General features: G+C 40.1%; 1 long non-coding RNA gene across 2 annotated transcripts in view; it reads left to right on the top strand.

The window, feature by feature from the left end:
- Window positions 1–18,031, top strand: part of LOC137223228 (uncharacterized) — a 100,497-nt gene that overhangs the window by 23,433 nt on the left and 59,033 nt on the right. For both annotated transcript variants that reach the window (XR_010942758.1, XR_010942759.1), the window contains exon 2: window positions 9,020–9,171. This is a non-coding gene — a long non-coding RNA (uncharacterized lncRNA). The remainder of the gene's footprint in view (window positions 1–9,019; window positions 9,172–18,031) is intronic.

Here is an 18,031-nt window from a genome sequence, read left to right on the forward strand (position 1 = left end):
AGTGTGTGGGTGGATTCTGAGGATGGGCAGGCCCTGGCACAGATTATAGTTACTATTAGAAGGAGGAGAAAGCACGGCTGAGTGCAGGATGTCTATCCTGGTTTTTGAAGGTGTGAAAAATGGCCTATGGCCGATGAGGAGAGCCTAAGTGCAGAGTCAGACAGTCCTTTATTGGAAGCCCTTTCCCCACGGCTTTCTAGTTGTGTAACCTGGGGCAATCAACTCAATCCCTGCAAACCTCCATCTTATTTGTGAACAGGGACACAATTCCTTCAAGATAGTTTAGTCATTACGATTAAATAAGGTAATGTAAGAAATTTAGCTCAATTTCTGGTACATAGTTAGTTCCCAATAAATAGTAGCTATGAACATTGTCGTTTATTAATAGTAGGGCAGCCATCTCATTCACTTGCCATGAGGAAATAACACTTGGTACTTCCTTCTCTTATCATTGTATACAATCATTTTTTCTTCCTGAACTAAAATCATCCTTTTATTGATATGTACTGTAATTCTGAGAACTCTTTTCTAGCTGATACACAGATTGAAAGCATAAAGTATCCATTGGATAAATTCCTTAGGATTAAAGTTTGACTTGTGTGACAAACCAGCTGATCCAGGATTTCATCAGAACTAATAAGTTTCTTCCTGGGACTCCTCTGGGATATAGTTTATTCTCTCCTCCAATGGCTGTCTGCTCTCCTCGGCTGACCCCCGGGACGGGAAGTAGAAGGCAGACCCTGTGGATAACTGTCAGCACAGCACGTACATGTGACCGCCGGTGGGAGCAGCCTCACCTGCACAAACCCACACCACCCAGTGTGCTCTGCTCTGCCCTTAGTGCAGCAGTTCACTGACTTTCTGCGCCAGGGAAAGTCATCTTGGGGTCAAAGGTTAATCCTCCTCAAGTGTCTAGCAGATATGAAAGCAGGAAGCAGATACAACGAAGGCCAGGTTTGTGCTCAAGGAGAAGAGAGACACTTTGAAGTACCTACCTTGGCCAGCAGAGCAAATTTATGTCATATCCTCCTTATTGGGAAACTGGAAACTGTACACAGGTCAGATAGTAAATGTGCTGAATTCACCCTCACGTGGTTGAATTCTGCCACTAAGATGATTTATTTGGTTTCAAAGGGAACTAGGAATTCAGTCTTTTTAAAATTACAGCTATAGGGACTTCCCTGGTGGTCCAGCGGTAAAGAAGCCGCCTTCCAATGCAGGGCACGCGGGTTTGATCCCTGGTTGGGGAACTAAGATCCCACATGCTGTGGGGCAACTAAGCCTGCGCACCACAACTACTGAGCTTGCGTGCTTCAATGAGAGAGCCCGCGCACTACAACTAGAGAGGAGCCTGCATGCCGCAACAAAGACCCGGCGCGGCCAAAAAAAAATTACAGCTACAGACTGGGTTGAATGAGACTATTCTCTGCTTAGAAGGTGAATATTTATGCTCACCTCCTACCAGTAAACAACATTAAGCAGTTGATGGTGAAGCCCATGGACTGGGCAAGCGACATTAGCATCAGCTGTGTCGGTAGCTGGGTTTCAGTGGGGCTGATAGAAGTCAATGTGTATAAAGTGCTGGAGAGCCACGTGGGAGAGGACTCACCCCTAGGAGAGGTAGGAACCAGGCTTCATGAGCCCAGTCCCTCACCGAGCCCAGAGTAATGTTTTGGGAGGAATACTATTTGACCATATTCTACCTCATGGAAGAGTAATGAAAAAAAAAAAGCTATAAGACAGAAGCTGATAGAGTCATGATGCTAAAATTCTTACACTAGGTTTGTAAGCAGACTGGAAGTGCTTCAACGATAGAGCATACATAAGAGGGACAGAACTCCTGGGATATAAGGCCATGCTGCTGATGGGGAAGTACAGAAGCTGGGGGGTGCCCACTGTGTTGAGTTGAGATGGGTGTCTGTGAAGACAGCAGTTTTGACATGCAGCAAATGTGGAAATTAAATCTACAGAATGGACGTTGCAAGTTGGATTCCTGGAAAGCTGACTTTAAATCAGAGGTTAGCATGCAAAGAGTTTATTAGGGCATGCTCTTGGGATCCACACCTGCTGGGGAGGGATCAGGCAGAAGGAGGATTTGGGTGGCGATGTGGCCGACCCCATGGCGAGTTCCACGTCTGCAATAGACCTTTGGAGTTGCACCCAGTTGGGGCTTAGAGGCTGGATTTTCATGTCCCTGCATCAACCTGTCACCGAATGCAGGTTGACCCTGGGAAGAGGGTAAGACTGGCTAAGGTGGTTGCATTCTGCCAACTTGAGGGCAATTCCCAAGGGCTGAGAGCTGAGGGCTTTGGAGGGCAGCATGCCCAGGAGTTGGGGGGAAAATTCCTTCAGTCCTGCAGTTGAGATTTAGGTAATATAACAGAGTCTATTTCAAAAGGACTTAATTTTTCAGGGGCCAATGGAATGTACTTCTGGTTTGGGGAGATAGAAGTCAGTGTGGACTATCAAAGCAAACTGTGGTAACCCTCAGATCTGGGAATCAGGGGCCGACTGTGTCTTCAAACTAAGCTTTAAAGCAACTCAGATCGAAATGAATGAGCTCTGATCTGCTCCTGTGGCCTTCTCATTCTGAGAAGAGCATACCCTAAGTTTTTCTCATACTCTAGTCAATAGTAAGTACTCCGTGTACTTCTAATGTTGCGTGGTGCTACAGAAATAAGAGCAGCAATGATACCAACAACCACAGCTAACACAAATTGAGTGTTACTATGTGCCAGCACTCTTCTAAGTGCACTATTTACAATCTTCTATTTAATCCTTATGGTAACCCCATAAGGTAGGCAGTTTTATTATGCTCACTTGAAGGATGAAGAAATCGAGGCTCAGAGAGTTTAAATAGCTTGCCCAAGGTTACGTAGCTGATAAGTAGCAGTGCTGGGTTGCAAACTCAGGCAGGAAGAGCAACACTGAAAAGGTCAGAACCAAAGCAAGGTGATCTTCAAAAGAGATGGTCCCTGATGCTTTGAGAGCTGGTCACATGCAGTTTCTTGAGCAATGGCAGTGGCACGACTGGCCACTTCTGTTTCAAGAAGTGAGTGTGCTGTGTCTGACCTGTTCACAGCTGCATCTCCCATGTTAGCACATGAAGGGTATGGACCCCTGGGAAGCATGGCCAATTTGAGGCGTTCAAAAGAGATTTATTCAGTTATGGATGGAATGAACGTACTGGAAGGATTACTGTTTTTAGAGTTAAACAGAGTTAAAATCCTGGACAATTTCCTTACTCTCTCTGTGCCTCAGTTTTTCATCAATAGAAAGGAAATGATGTCTCGGGGTGATATGAGGTTTGGAAGTAATCACTGATCTAGCATAGAGTCTTGCACAGCATACACACTCACCAGTTGGGAACAATTATTATTATTATTATTAATGATTTTGCTCCACATGATGGAAGGTGTTCTTTGATTTAAAAACTACGAAGAAGAACTAAATGCCTCTCTTTTTCAGCTTTGGAAGGCTTGACTACATTATCTTTAGTGTTCTGTTTTAAAACGAAGTATGGAATCCTAGATTTTCATGTTTCTCGGGTGCAAAGTTTTTAAGCAAATAATTCTTACTGAAGTAAAAATGAAGTTTCTCCGTTCCATCCGGCCCCACCCAGCCCCTTTCCGACGTTTTCAAGGCACGTCTTGGTTTTATTACCCTTGCATTAATAGATCTACTTCAAGGAGCTTACCATGACCCAGGAAATGGAGGCTGACTAAAAATGGAGGAGGAGAGAGGGCAAGGAGACATAAAAGGGATTTTATGTTCTTTTTTAGGAGTCATTAAAGTAGTATAAAAGAAAAAATCCTTAAAATGCCACACAAAGTAGGGTTTAGATAAGACTCAGAGAACGTTTTCTATAGACAGGTGGAAAAAGCAAGGCTATGTGCTTTTGGCTGAGTTAATTCCTGGGTGGAGTTATGGTAAGGGGCTCTATCAGTCAGGGCTTGGTTGGATGTCAGAGAAACCTCTTCAGCTATTTTAAGCAGAAGGAAATTTCACACAGGGAGTAAGTGTGCTTACAAAATCATGGGAAGTATTGGAGGAGCAAGCACCAGCTGGTCCTCCAGGAGCTGCTATCAAAAGAACAACGCACACGGGCCCAGCAAAGGAACAAAGACTTCAGCACAATCGGGAAGTTGGTCCACTGTTGGCTCTGGGGTCATGTTACCTTAGCTGTGAGTCTGGGGTCAGGGTGCCACCGCCTTGACTGTCAGTTCAGAAACACATCACCTGGGCCAAAATCTAGGGGTCAGGAAGCTGGCTCCATCATTGTTGGCTCTGGAGCCCTGATCTTCTGAGAAATCTGAACCAGCAAAATGAGTATCTCCCTCCCTGCTTGACTCAGGTTGGAATCCAATTCTTGCCCAAATTCATCTTCAAACGAGTCAGGGAAATGGAGTTTTTGTCTTTTCAGCTTTGGCAGTGCAGGAAGGCGTGGTAGACACAGGTTAGGATAAATATTGAGCAAATCCATCCACAGTGGTTTACACGGTGGAAAATCGGGAAGGCTTCAGTTTTCTCTTCTCTGTTAAGCTTGTTTTTGCATGTGCATGCAAAGAATGGCACGTGAGCCTTTGGAAGCTTAGAACACACACTGTTATCTTGATCCCATAACTGATTTCAGTGAACTCTAACACAAACCTGAATTATTTGGAGTTTGGCGCTTTGCTAACACCAAATAGGTTTAGAGAGAAAAGACAATTTAAATATCATTGGAAAAAGCAGTCCCTGTCCTTTAAAACTATTTTAAAAAACCCATACCCATTAAAATCTCATTAAGAAATAATTAACAACTCCAATTCTCACTCACAGACAAGCATATTTAATAATGATGAATTTCATGGAGCTGTTTATTTTGTAATACACTTGGAAAACCATCGCTTCTGCAGTGGTTGTGAGCAAATAAGTGCCCAAATAGTTTTTCTCCAGACCCTTTGGCCATGCCTAGATGCTTGGATCATAATCAAGTCTCTTTTTAACAAGAGCACCATAGAGCAGTAGTGCTTGGAGCCTAATTGATGAACACAATGGCTTGTAATCTCTATTTTATTTTATTTATTTATTTACTTATTTATTTGTAATCTCTATGAGGTCGGGAACCACATCTTTCAACCCCCTCACCATATGCCTCCCACCTCTGTTGATGCTATTTCCCAGGACCATGGACATAGCAAGTGTGCAAGTATTTGTTGACCAGTTCTTAACTGAAGGATGGAAAGCAGGAACGAATAATTGCTAAAGAGATCACATCTTGGTTTCAAACAGTGGTGAACATTGGGAAACATAATAGAGAGTTTCTGATTTGGCCAAGTATTTTTGATTTCACAGTTCAATTGTTCAGCCTTTTTTTTTTAACAAGAATGCTTATGAAAACAGTCCATATATATCACAGACAATTTTTTTCTCCCTCTGACTTTTATTCCGGAATAGACATAATGATAAATGAAATTCACATGGTGATTATGCTTTGCGCTTTTCATTCCCTGGAAGATATAGCTGTGGACACAAGAGAAGGAACAAGTTCTCCCAGTAGCATCCTTACTCTAGCCTTCTTTTCAGTACTTTGCATGCTTCTCATGCTTTCCTAGATTTCATAATTCACCCCAGAATGACTATGTTCTCAGCATTTTTCCCCACTCTGTACCCTAATCAATGCTGTCCCATTTGACCTTTGCAAAGAGCAGTGGGCAAAGCAAAATTTTCCTCTGTAGATACATTGCAAATTATTTCCCCCAGAGAGACTGCAATGAATGATTCAGAATAGTGTTCCACAATAGACATTTTCAAGCTGCATTATCATTATAAAGTCAAATACTTTTCTTTTGTATGAAATTTCTGATAGGAGGAAAGACATGAGTTCTAAACAATATGCTCTCATCATGGTGTTTAATTTGTGTGTCTGAAGGAATGTGACAAATTACCAGGTAAAAAGGTCAGAAATTATTTCATCATTAACCATCCTCAAATTATTTTTGGGTACTTGCTCTATGGATGCCAGGTACTGTTTTAGTTTCTAGAAATACAGCAAAGAACAAAATGAACAAAATTCCTGCCTACACAAAACTTACATTCTAGTAAGGTGACATGTTAAACACATGTATGCACGTATAATAAATATGATGTCAGGTAGTGGTCATTGGAATGAAGAAAAATAAAGCAGGTCAAGATGAATGTAATAAGGGCTATTGTTTAACCAGATAATGATGTGAAGGGAAAGAGTGTTCCAGGCAGGGGACAGTAAGTGCTAAGGCCCTGGTACCAAAATGAGCAGGAAGGAGGGTGGTTAGGGGTTAGATGATGGAAGGCTTTCTAGGCCATGATGAAGAGTTTGGATTTTATTTTGGGTGTGAAGGGATGCCGATGGAAAACTAAGAGCAGAGGATCAATTGACATGATGGATTTATATTTTAAAAGATGCCTCTGCTACTGTATGGAGAATAGACCACAGGTGGGGTAAGGATGGCAGCAGGCCAGTAATCAGGGGCCATTGCAGTTACCTGGGTGGTGTGAACTAATGCACTGGCAGTGTGAGTGTTGAGAAGTGGTCACAGAACATTAATAAATAGAATTTGGGATTATATTGTTACCGAATTGGTCGAAAGGACCCCCCCATTTGGGCCCTAGCCTGGCCCAAGCTGCTTGCCTTGGTGGGGAAGGTTGTTTTTCATTTGGATTCACACAGCCAATAGCAAAACCGATGCTGAACAGCCCAAGTTTTATTCAATGGCCAGAGAACAGAGAAGCAAGAACGTAGTTTGCAAATCAACTTCTCAACGCTACTCGGGCTGAGACACCATATATAACATATAGGAGGGTCAAGATAAAAGGGAGGGAATTGAGTAAAGAAAGGGAGGAATATCCATATCTTATCTGAAACAGCGGTGTAGTTTGCTCAGAACTGAGGCAAACGCTCCGTTTCAGTCCTTGTAGTGACTCTTCTGGTTATTGTCATGGTAATTATCAGCAGTCTTGGCGCTGGTGGGTGTGTCACTTAGCATGCTAATGTATTACAAAGAGCATATAATGAGGCTCAGGGTCTCCTGAAGGTCACGTTGTCCGCCATCTTGGATTTGTCCGGTTCTAACCAGTTCCGGTGGGCTCTTGTTTTTTTCTTCTGGTGGTTTCCTGTAGGACAAGGATAACACTTCTCGGCAGCTTACATTCCCTCAAGGAAGGAGGAGGGTTGGAGCTCGAGGCTAACAGCCATGGTAACAATATTAAGAAGAGTAACAATGTAGTTTTCATTCCTACTGTGCTGTGGACATTATTGGAGGAAATGTGCTCAGATGGCAAGTAAAGAAATTTAGTTTAAGAGCAGAAAAAAAGAGTGTCAAGGACAAATTTTGGATCGGGTAAATGGAGCTATGTGGAATATCTTTCTTGGAGATATTTTAGAAAAGTGAATTACTGAGTATTTAAAGGAAGAAAATATTTAAAATAAAGTGACCATGTCTTTTTCAGTGTTGAAAAAAATCCCAGCAACAACATGTTTTCTTAAGAAGCTTTCTGCTCACTTGGGCGCCTTCCTTTCATCTCTTTTTCAACTAATTACTTTAAACATGGGATTAGATTTTGTAAAATACGTCGTCAGAACTTTGTCAAGGGAGAGAGGGAGAGCAGGTTTACATACATGTCTAAAAGATTTGGGAAGATTAAAAAAAATCTAATTGATTTATGAAAGAATTACAGAAACTTCCGAAATAGAAAAAAAAATTAGAGAAAGCTGAACCTTCAAGGACAAATACCTGTAGAGAGGTTCGTAGAAGTAAGGTCAGAATTACTAAAGCCGGAAATGAAATGCAGATTCCAAAATTGAACTAGAACTTTTTTTTTTAAACTCTATCAGGAGCAAAAGACTAAAGCTGAGTGTTGTTCTTTAATTAGATAGGACAGCAAGTGACTCAATGATGACATCAAATGGCCACGGGGCATTCAATGTCTTTTTAAAAGACCTTTCTGCATGATCAAGTGAATGGGGCTCTGGAAATAGGTAATGCATACTTTAGGAGAATGAAAAGTGAAAAAAAAGACTTGGAGGAAGATCATTTAAATAAGTGAGATCTGTATCTAAATGTGCAGATCCTGGTAATTTGCATTTGCATTGCAAGGATACTAAAAGAATTGGCTGGAGTATTGTGTACCATAAATTGAATATGAGTCAGCAATTTGTAATGCTGTGTTTTAAAAAAGGGAACAGGATTGAGAGATGTATTAGCAGGAGTATGACATGAAAAGGGCAAGGATACACTTGGCATTGATCAACCGTTATTTAGAATATAATTACCAATCTTGGTCACTGTATATTAAAAGATGAAAAGATTCAAGGAAAGAAGCACAAAATGATGAACGGAATAAGAAATAAGTGAGAAAAACTAACGGTGGGGGTAAATGGTTAAATTCTCCACTCTGACGTCATTTTGGTTAAGAATACCAACTTCCAGGTCACACTGACTTGGAACACCCAGCCTTTGCATCTTAAGTGATTGATATCTCAGTAGCCATATCTCAGGTTAAAGGACGTGGGTTGTTTTGTTTAGAAAAGGGACAGCTAATGTATAAGAAGGATTATCATGAAAACCATTCTGGCTAATTTTTCTTATTTTCCAAAGGAGAGTGTGAGAGAGTTGGGATATACTGGTATTACGAGAGCCAGAACAAAAAACCCCCTAAACTAACAGTATTATGTACCAGAATGGAGGGCTCGTTTTTCCCACAAATCCTTAGCATAATAATCCATGGTCCTTAAGCATATGCAGTGGTCCCTGGGTAACTGAGGGGGATTTGTTCCAGGACCCCCCGCCTTAGATACCAAAATCTGTGGATGCTCAAGTCCCTTGTATGAAATGGTGTATTTGCATATAACCTGTGCACATCCTTCCGTATACTTTGTCATCTCTAGATTACTTGTAATACTAGTATAATGTAAATGCCATTTAAATAGTTGCCAATGTACGGCATGTTCAAGTTTCGTGTTTTGGAACTTTCTGGACTTTTTTTGTTTTTTTTTCAGAATATTTTTGGATCCATGTTTGGCTGAATCTGTGAATGTGGAACTTGTGGATACAGAGGGCTGACTGTACTGCTTTCTTGTGTTGTCATAGCACCCTCTGTTCCTTGATTCAGTGGAAGAGCAGTGATTTGACAAGAGTCATCGATAAACAGGTACCTATTTCAATGGGAATTCTGGTATGATGCTGAAATTGCTAAACTGGCAAGATTTGCTTCTTATTTCTCCCAATTACTCATTAATTGTCCCCTTTTTCCATGGACACATCTTAGAACATCTCTTTCCCAGATGCCCAGGACTTTTAAATTGCCCCTCTCTGCCAGTTTAGTACCCTCCTCCTCACTCATGTCAATATTTTCCCTTGGACTGGTGTCTCTGTGATGGCCCTTCATGTCTTGGGCTTCTTCTTCCCCACATACTTGTCAAAACTTCCCTCTCCTTTGTTCCATTATCTAGAAACCTCTACTTGGCTTTCCAAATTGACAGTTTATTAACACCGATAACTCTTTCTAGAGGGGTTAATGGCGGTTCCTCAGTGTCCTTTAACGAGTGGCGTGTAGGACTAATGGTACAAGGGAGAACATTTTAAGTGGCATATGAATGTGGCACTATATAATATTGAATCGCATAGAGTGAAAATTATTCCCTTTTCAATTTCTTCTCAAATCTTTCTAATTAAGGCAAGGGGAAAATTTCATTTTGGTGGTTTTAACAAAGTTTTATCTTTTAACAATTGCTAATCTCCCCTTTTGACAAAGCAAGTATGGTCTTCAGGCTAAAAGCCTTGGGAGGTAAATTATTTCTTAGACTTTTTTTTTTTGTATTGAGAGCACTGAATCCTAACCACTAGACCACCAGGGAGCGTCTTTTTTGTGTGTGTATTGAGTATAATATATACACTAGAGAGTAAGTAAAAACTGTACACCTTGATTAATTATATTGCCTCCAATTTAAAATTATCATTGTATTCGTCTACACGTTTCCATTTTATTTATGTTAGTGCTACTGGTTTTCTAAGGCCATGAAAACAAAGTTTTTTTGTTTTTTTTTTAAGGCAATTTACTAAGTAAAAATTGATTTAGGGAAAAAAATCACGTTATTTCATAGATTCTAAAGATTCAAATTTCCCCCCAATTTTTTAACCCCTCTGAAATCATGATACATCACACAATTGGTGTCATCTTATGATGCCTGTGGACTAGGTCAGGCAGTGCACTCAGAGTGGTGTAAACCTTCTGGTGACACCTGTGGTCGAATCAAGAAAGATCAACGTCAGAGCATTTTAGATTCAATGAAATATGGTAAATAAATACGATTTGGAAAGAAAGGAGATTTGTTGAAAAAATACCAGAAATATAGGAAACAGTAGCTTAGTGACCTACTCTTTCCATCTGGTGCCTTTATATATATATATATATATATATATATTTTTGCGGTACGTGGGCCTCTCACTGTTGTGGCCTCTCCCGTTGCGGAGCACAGGCTCCGGACACGCAGGCTCAGTGGCCACGGCTCACAGGCCTAGCTGCTCCGTGGCACGTGGGATCTTCCCGGACCGGGGCACGAACCCGTGTCCCCTACATCAGCAGGTGGACTCTCATCCACTGCGCCACCAGGGAAGCCCTGGTGCCTTTGTATTTTAATAGGATCTCTCTAAGGTGCAAAGCATTAGCCCTAAGGGTGATAACAGTGGTAGAAATGTCAGCCCTGTGGCTGGGTTGTGGTGGGTGTCAAGGAAATCCTGGGGAGCAAGGTAGCCTTCTTTTACATCCCTTCAGTGCTCTGTTCTTATCAACCCTGTGTCTGTCCCTGAGGCTTGCCTGGTCCTTTGTGACATATATGTTATCCTCGCTCAGAAATTTTGTGGCATTGCATAATCAGGTTGCAAGCTTACGAATTATAAGGAAATCAGCTTTCATATGCAGAATGCCATTATACTAGAATATAGATCCATACCCTTGAATGTTGGGGTATCTGCTTAGACTTGCTCCCTGTACCCTGAAGACTTGCTATGAATACTTATTTGTTAAAGAAACAAATGAAGAAAGCTTACCCTTGGTCTCCCACTTACAGACTTCAGGTATAGCTGTACTGTGTGGCCTGAGTAGCTAGGGGCCAGCAGCAGCCCACCGTTGGCTTCCCCATCCTCCTCTGATGCTCTGGAGGCAATGGCTGGGAATTTGTATGGCACACCATTTGCATACTCTAACAAGATGGGCTATAATTGGTCTTCATTGATTTTGTTTTCATTGAGCTAAAATAGAGTCAGAGCTTCTTAGGCTAGAAGAACTGATTGATTTGTGGTAGAATTCAGGACTATTCAGTTGAAGAAATAATTAATTATGTTCTTATTTAGTAATCATCAGGGCTCAGCCTGTTTCTTAGCAGGAGAACGTGCTGAACAGAATTGGACTTTGCTAAAGCAGGAATGCTTTAACATAGGTACTTCAGCTAGGCAAATGGATACCATACGTAATACTTCTTATTTTTAAAGAAATCTCTGTGCAGATTGGAGACAACAGTGTGTATACATGTATACAGAGAATGAGACATGCATAATATTTTTCCATTCATCATATTACTCCTCATGTGAGCATATTATGCATTTCTTTCCTCTCTCTCCATCTATCCACCATTCATCCGTACTTCTACCTATCCATGCATTTTGAATCCATCCACCTATCTTCCAGTGTTTCATAAGTTCTTTGTAAGTTAATTAAATCTGAATGAATGATGTCTTCCACCTTTGTCTTTCATTTCTTGAGACCTGGCAGTTGGTCCAGATTGGCCACAACCCTAGGGAAACAGACAAGGGAATTTCAGTCTAATTTGGTTACCCTAGAGCTTGGGACAGTAAATTGAGTAGAGGTGTTTGACAGCCCATCCTGTGTAGATAGAGTAGCTTGGAATTTTGAACTGATTATAACTAAAATCTTTCTAAATGTTTAGTTCCATGTCAATCTCTCCTTTTTAAAATTTCTTTTGAAATTATTATATATAACTTTTGGTTATTATCAGTCCTTATTAGGATGAATTCTAGCCTCTAAATTGAGACCTTATATCCTTTGAGGAACAAGGTATAGATATAAACAGCCACATCCTCCTTTCACTCAACATTTATTGAGGCGCTCAGTGTGTAAGGTATTATGGTGCGTATTGTAAGGGATACAAACATGCATAAAACACTATAGCTGCTCTGAAGCATCTTACAAGTTAATATAGCAATATTGGTCAGAAATTCTTTTGTAAGTCAGTTATTTGGAACTATATAGACAATATTACACATGTTTCATAGACTAGACCACAAAAATCTATTAAAGTGTTAGATTAAATCATGAAATTGCCAGTGTTTCACCACTTTTTGCCCTACAAAAGAGGCCACTTCATATGGTTCAACCTAATATACAAGTAAAGCAATATACCTTACTAAAGTGTAAAACCAAGAGTGACTCATGACCATGAATTGTAGTGATTATGTGTGGAAAATGTTTCCAGAAACCTATCTCCTCCAATAGAAGGCCTAGAAATGAAACAAGGGACTCCTACACGGATGTTTCCATTTTTGGGGACAATTGAAATAGGAGTTTGCCTTGCTGCTTGCCTTGGGCAAGAATCCTAACAAAACTGGTGAAGTAGTGGGAATAAGGGGAACAGGGAAGAGGTGAGGAAAGTGGTTCAGTGAGGGAGGCGGGGATCTCCTGTAGGTCTAACTGGTGATGAAGCCTAATGCTTGGGTTGTCACTGCTACCCAATGCTTGGGTCATCACTGCTACTGTCTCTTGTACCAGAACTGTGTTGAACTCGCTATGATTCACACCAGCAAAATAGTGCCCATGCCCTGCCTCTTAAGTCCCATGAAGCTAGTGACGGGGCCCTTGCTAATGCAGCTATGGAAAAACCAAATCCAATAACACCAATGATGACGTAGTTCATGTTAACAAAAATATGGATATAACGTGATTGGCAGTCATCCTGTACCCACCCCTGTGTGAGAATAGAAGTGCGCTAAAGTCTTCATTCTCTCTTGGGGCAGGTAGGGATGAGGGGATGGTAAGGCCAGGCAGGGAAATCCAGGAAATGGTATCTTGAGAATGTGGTGGTTACAGGGATAACCCCTGCGTCTTTCGTATTCTTCCTAACCCAATTTCTCTGGATGGAGATGACAAAGATGAATACTAACTAATCAGGAAATTTCTGAAATTGCTGCTACTATCTTGGAATTATCATTGATATTAAAGCTGGAAAAACAATTGTCATTGTTGACGCTAAGCTTGGGGTGGGACTGAAAAATTTTAGTTGTGCAGCTAGAGCCTCAGAGCTTCCCAGCTATGTGGGCTTGCTCCAGTCACTACATTCATCTTGTAATAACAGCAGCTTGCATGATTGAAAATTTTGGACCCACTTTTCACATTATGGGGAATTTTGCTGAACCTCCATGATGTGCTTATCTGCAGAAGAAAGCAATAGCTGAGTTTCCACCTACTTCCACCATCCAGATATTGCACAAGTTCATTGGATGGATCAAACCAAAATTGCATCTAGAACTCTAGTTGTTTGTCAATTGTGCTTTTTTAGCTTTTCAGGCTTTGCACTGTAGGAAGACACACTAGGAGGAGGGTGGAATGAATGTTGAGTGCCTATCCATCATATCTACTACAGAGCTATTTCAGTTTTCTAAGGATTTTTAATCCCAGCAACAGGAAGAAATAGACGGAGGGTACAAAACCTATCTATGACCATGACCCTCATCAGTTCGTTCACTTCTCATTTCCAGTAGGAAAAGGCAGCAAATATAGGAGCTGACAATGATTTTTGAGATATACATAAAAAACCTGAAGATTTATTTATGCCCCAGAGGAAAATCCAGACTCAGCAAGTCTCCTAAGCACTCTGTCCCTCCAAGCAGGACAAGACGATGACTCTGGGGAGTGGTATGGGAACAGGACAGGGACTGCGCATGCAGCCCGTGAAGAGGAGGAGCCTTGGGGTGCAGGCTTTCCCTTTGTCTCTCCTTCCCCTTGATGCATCAGGGAGTGTATATATGTCCATGACACTCTTTCATTTCATCCCAGCTTAGCCTTCCCCCTCCTCGTGTCCTCAAGTCCATTCTCTAAGTCTGCGTCTTTATTCCTCTCCTGCCCCTAGGTTCTTCAGAATTATTTTCATTTTTTTTGAGATTCCATATATATGTGTTAGCATATGGTATTTGTTTTTCTCTTTCTGACTTACTTCACTCTGTATGACAGACTCTAGGTCCATCCACTTCACTGCAAATAACTCAATTTCGTTTCTTTTTATGGTTGAGTAATATTCCTTGTATATATGTGCCATATCTTCTTTATCCATTCATCTGTTGATGGACACTTAGGTTGCTTCCATGTCCTGGCTATTGTAAATAGTGATGCAATGAACATTGTGGTACATGACTCTTTTAGAATTACGGTTTTCTTAGGGTATATGTCCATTAGTGGGATTGCTGGATCATGTGGTAATTCTACTTTTAGTATTTTAAGGAACTTCTATACTGTTCTCCATAGTGGCTGTATCAATTTACATACCCACCAACAGTGCAAGGGGGTTGCATTTTCTCAACACCCTCTCCAGCATTTATTATTTGTAGATTTTTTGATGATGCCCATTCTGCCTGCTGTGAGGTGATACCTTGTAGTTTTGATTTGCATTTCTCTAATGATTAGGGATGTTGAGCATCCTTTCGTGCATTTGTTGCCAATCTGTATATCTTCTTTGGAGAAATGTCTGTTTAGGTCTTCTGCCCATTTTTGGATTGGGATTTTTGTTCTTTTGATATTGAGCTGCATGAGCTGCCTGTATATTTTGGAGACTAATCCTTTGTCCATTGCTTCATTTGAAAATATTTTCTCCCACTCTGAAGGTTGTTTTTTCGTCTTGTTTATGGTTTCCTTTGCTGTGCAAAAGCTTTTAAGTTTCATTAGATCCCATTTGTTTATTTTTATTTCCATTTCTCTAGGTGGTGGGTCAAAAAGGACCTTGCTGTGATTTATGTCATGTAGTGTTCTGCCTATGTTTTCCTCCAAGAGTTTTATAGTGTCTGGCCTTATATTTAGGTCTTTAATCCATTTTGAGTTTATTTTTGTGTATGATGATAGGGAGTGTTCTAATTTCATTCTTTTACATGTAGCTGTCCACTTTTCCCAGCACCACCTATTAAATAGGCTGTCTTTTCTCCATTGTATATTCTTATCTCCTTTATCAAAAATAGGTGACCATATGTGCGTGGGTTTATCTCTAGCCTTTCTATCCTGCTCCATTGATCTATATTTCTGTTTTTGTGCCAGGATGATACTGTCTTGAATACTGTAGCCTTGTAGTATAGTCTGAAGTCCGGGAGCCTGATTCCTCCAGTTCCATTTTTCTTTCTCAAGACTGCATTGGCTATTCAGGGTCTTTTCTGCTTCCATACAAATTGTGAATTTTTTTGTTTTAGTTCTGTGAAAAATGCCAGTGGTAGTTTGATAGGGATTGCATTGAATCTGTAGATTGGTTTGGGTAGTAGAGTCATTTTCACAATGTTGATTCTTCCAATCCAAGGACATGGTATATCTCTCCATCTACTTGTATCATCTTTCATTTCTTTCATCAGTGTCTAATAGTTTTCTGCATACAGGTCTTTTGTCTCCTTAGGTAGGTTTATTCCTAGGTATTTTATTCTTTTTGTTGCAATGGTAAATGGGAGTGTTTTCTTAATTTCTCTTTCAGATTTTCCATCATTAGTGTATAGGAATGCAAGAGACTTCTGTGCATTCATTTTGTATCCTGCTACTTTACCAAATTCATTGATTAGCTCTAGTAATTTCCTGGTAGCATCTTTAGGATTCTCTATGTATAGTATCATGTCATCTGCAAACAGGGACAGTTTTTCTTCTTTTCCAATTTGGATTCCTTTTATTTCTTTTTCTTCTCTGATTGCTGTGGCTAAAACTTCCAAAACTCTGCTGAATAAGAGTTGTAGAGTGGACAACCTTGTTTGTTCCTGATCTTAGAGGAAATGGTTTCAGTTTTTCACCATTGAGGACAATGTTGGCTGTGGGTTTGTCATATATGGCCTTTATTATGTTGAGGTATGTTCCCTCTATGCCTACTTTCTGGAGGGTTTTTATCATAAATGGGTGCTGAATTTTGTCAAAAGCTTTTTCTGCATCTATTGAGATGATGATATGGTTTTTCTCCTTCAATTTTTTAATATGGTGTATCACATTGATTGATTACATATATTGAAGAATCCTTGCATTCCTGGGATAAACCCCACTTGATCATGGTGTATGATCCTTTTAATGTGCTGTTTGCTAGTATTTTGTTGAGGATTTTTGTATCTATTTTAATCAGTGATACTGGCCTGTAGTTTTCTTTCTTTTTGACATCTTTGGTTTTGGTATCAGGGTGATGGTGGCCTCGTAGAATGAGTTTGGGAGTGTTCTTCCCTCTGCTATATTTTGGAAGAATTTGAGAAGTATAAGTGTTAGCTTTTCTCTAAATGTTTGATAGAATTTGCCTGTGAAGCTATGTTGTCCTGGGCTTTTGTTTGTTGAAGATTTTTAATCACAGTTTCAATTTCAGTGCTTGTGATTGGTCTGTTCATATTTTATATTTCTTCTTGGTTCAGCCTTGGAAGGTTGTGTGTTTCTAAGAATGTGTCCATTTCTTTCAGGTTGTCCATTTTATTGGCATATAGTTGCTTGTAGTAATCTCTCATAATCCTTTGTATTTCTGCAGTGTCAGTTGTTACTTCTCCTTTTTCATTTCTAATTCTACTGATTTGAATCTTCTCCCTTTTTTTCTTGACGAGTCTGGCTAATGGTTTATCAATTTTGTTTATCTTTTCAAAGAACCAGCTTTTAGTTTTATTGATCATTGCTATTCTTTCCTTCATTTCTTTTTCATTTATTTCTGATCTGATCTTTATGATTTCTTTCCTTCTGCTAACTTTGGGGTTTTTTTTCTTCTTTCTCTAATTGCTTTAGATGTAAGGTTAGGTTGTTTATTTGAGCTGTTTCTTGTTTCTTGAGGTAGGATTGTATTGCTATAGACTTCCCTCTTAACACTGCTTTTGCTGCATCCCATAGGTTTTGGGTTGTCGTGTTTTCATTGTCATTTGTTTCTAGGTATTTTTTGATTTCCTCTTTGATTTCTTCAATGATCTCTTGGTATTTAGTAGTGTATTGTTTAGCCTCCATGTGTTTGTATTTTTCACATATTTTTTCTTGTTATTGATATCTAGTCTCATAGCACTGTGGTCGGGAAAGATACTTGATTGATTTCAATTTTCTTAAATTTGCCAAGGCTTGATTTGTGACCCAAGGTATGATCTATCCTGGAGATTGTTCCATGAGCACTTGAGAAGAAAGTGTATTCTGTTGTTTTTGGATAGGATGTCCTATAAATATCAATTAAGTCCATCTTGTTTAATGTGTCATTTAAAGCTTGTGCTCCCGTATTTATTTTCATTTTGGATGATCTGTCCATTGGTGAAAGTGGGATGTTAAAGTCCCCTACTACTGTTGTGTTACTGTGGATTTCCCCTTTTACGGCTGTTAGCATTTGCCTTATGTATTGAGGTGCTCCTATGTTGGGTGCATAAATATTTACAATTGTTATATCTTCTTCTTGGGTTGATCCCTTGATCATTATGTAGTGTCCTTCTTTGTCTCTTCTAATAGTCTTTATTTTAAAGTCTATTTTGTCTGATATGAGTATTGCCACTCCAGCTTTCTTTTGATTTCCATTTGTATGGAATATCCCTTTCCATCCCCTCACTTTCAGTCTGTATGTGTCCCTAAGTCTGAAGTGGGTCTCTTGTAGACAGCATTTATATGGGTCTTGTTTTTGTATTCATTCATCCTGCTCCACTCAGGAACCAGCAAGCTACTGTGCTGGACACCCTATGCCAAACAACTAGCAATACAGAACTACCAACCCACCCATTAGCAATGAGGCTGCCTAAAATCATAATAAAGTCACAGACACCCCAAATCACAC

Source organism: Pseudorca crassidens, chromosome 4 (genome assembly GCF_039906515.1).
Source record: "Pseudorca crassidens isolate mPseCra1 chromosome 4, mPseCra1.hap1, whole genome shotgun sequence".
Taxonomy (NCBI): domain Eukaryota; kingdom Metazoa; phylum Chordata; class Mammalia; order Artiodactyla; family Delphinidae; genus Pseudorca; species Pseudorca crassidens.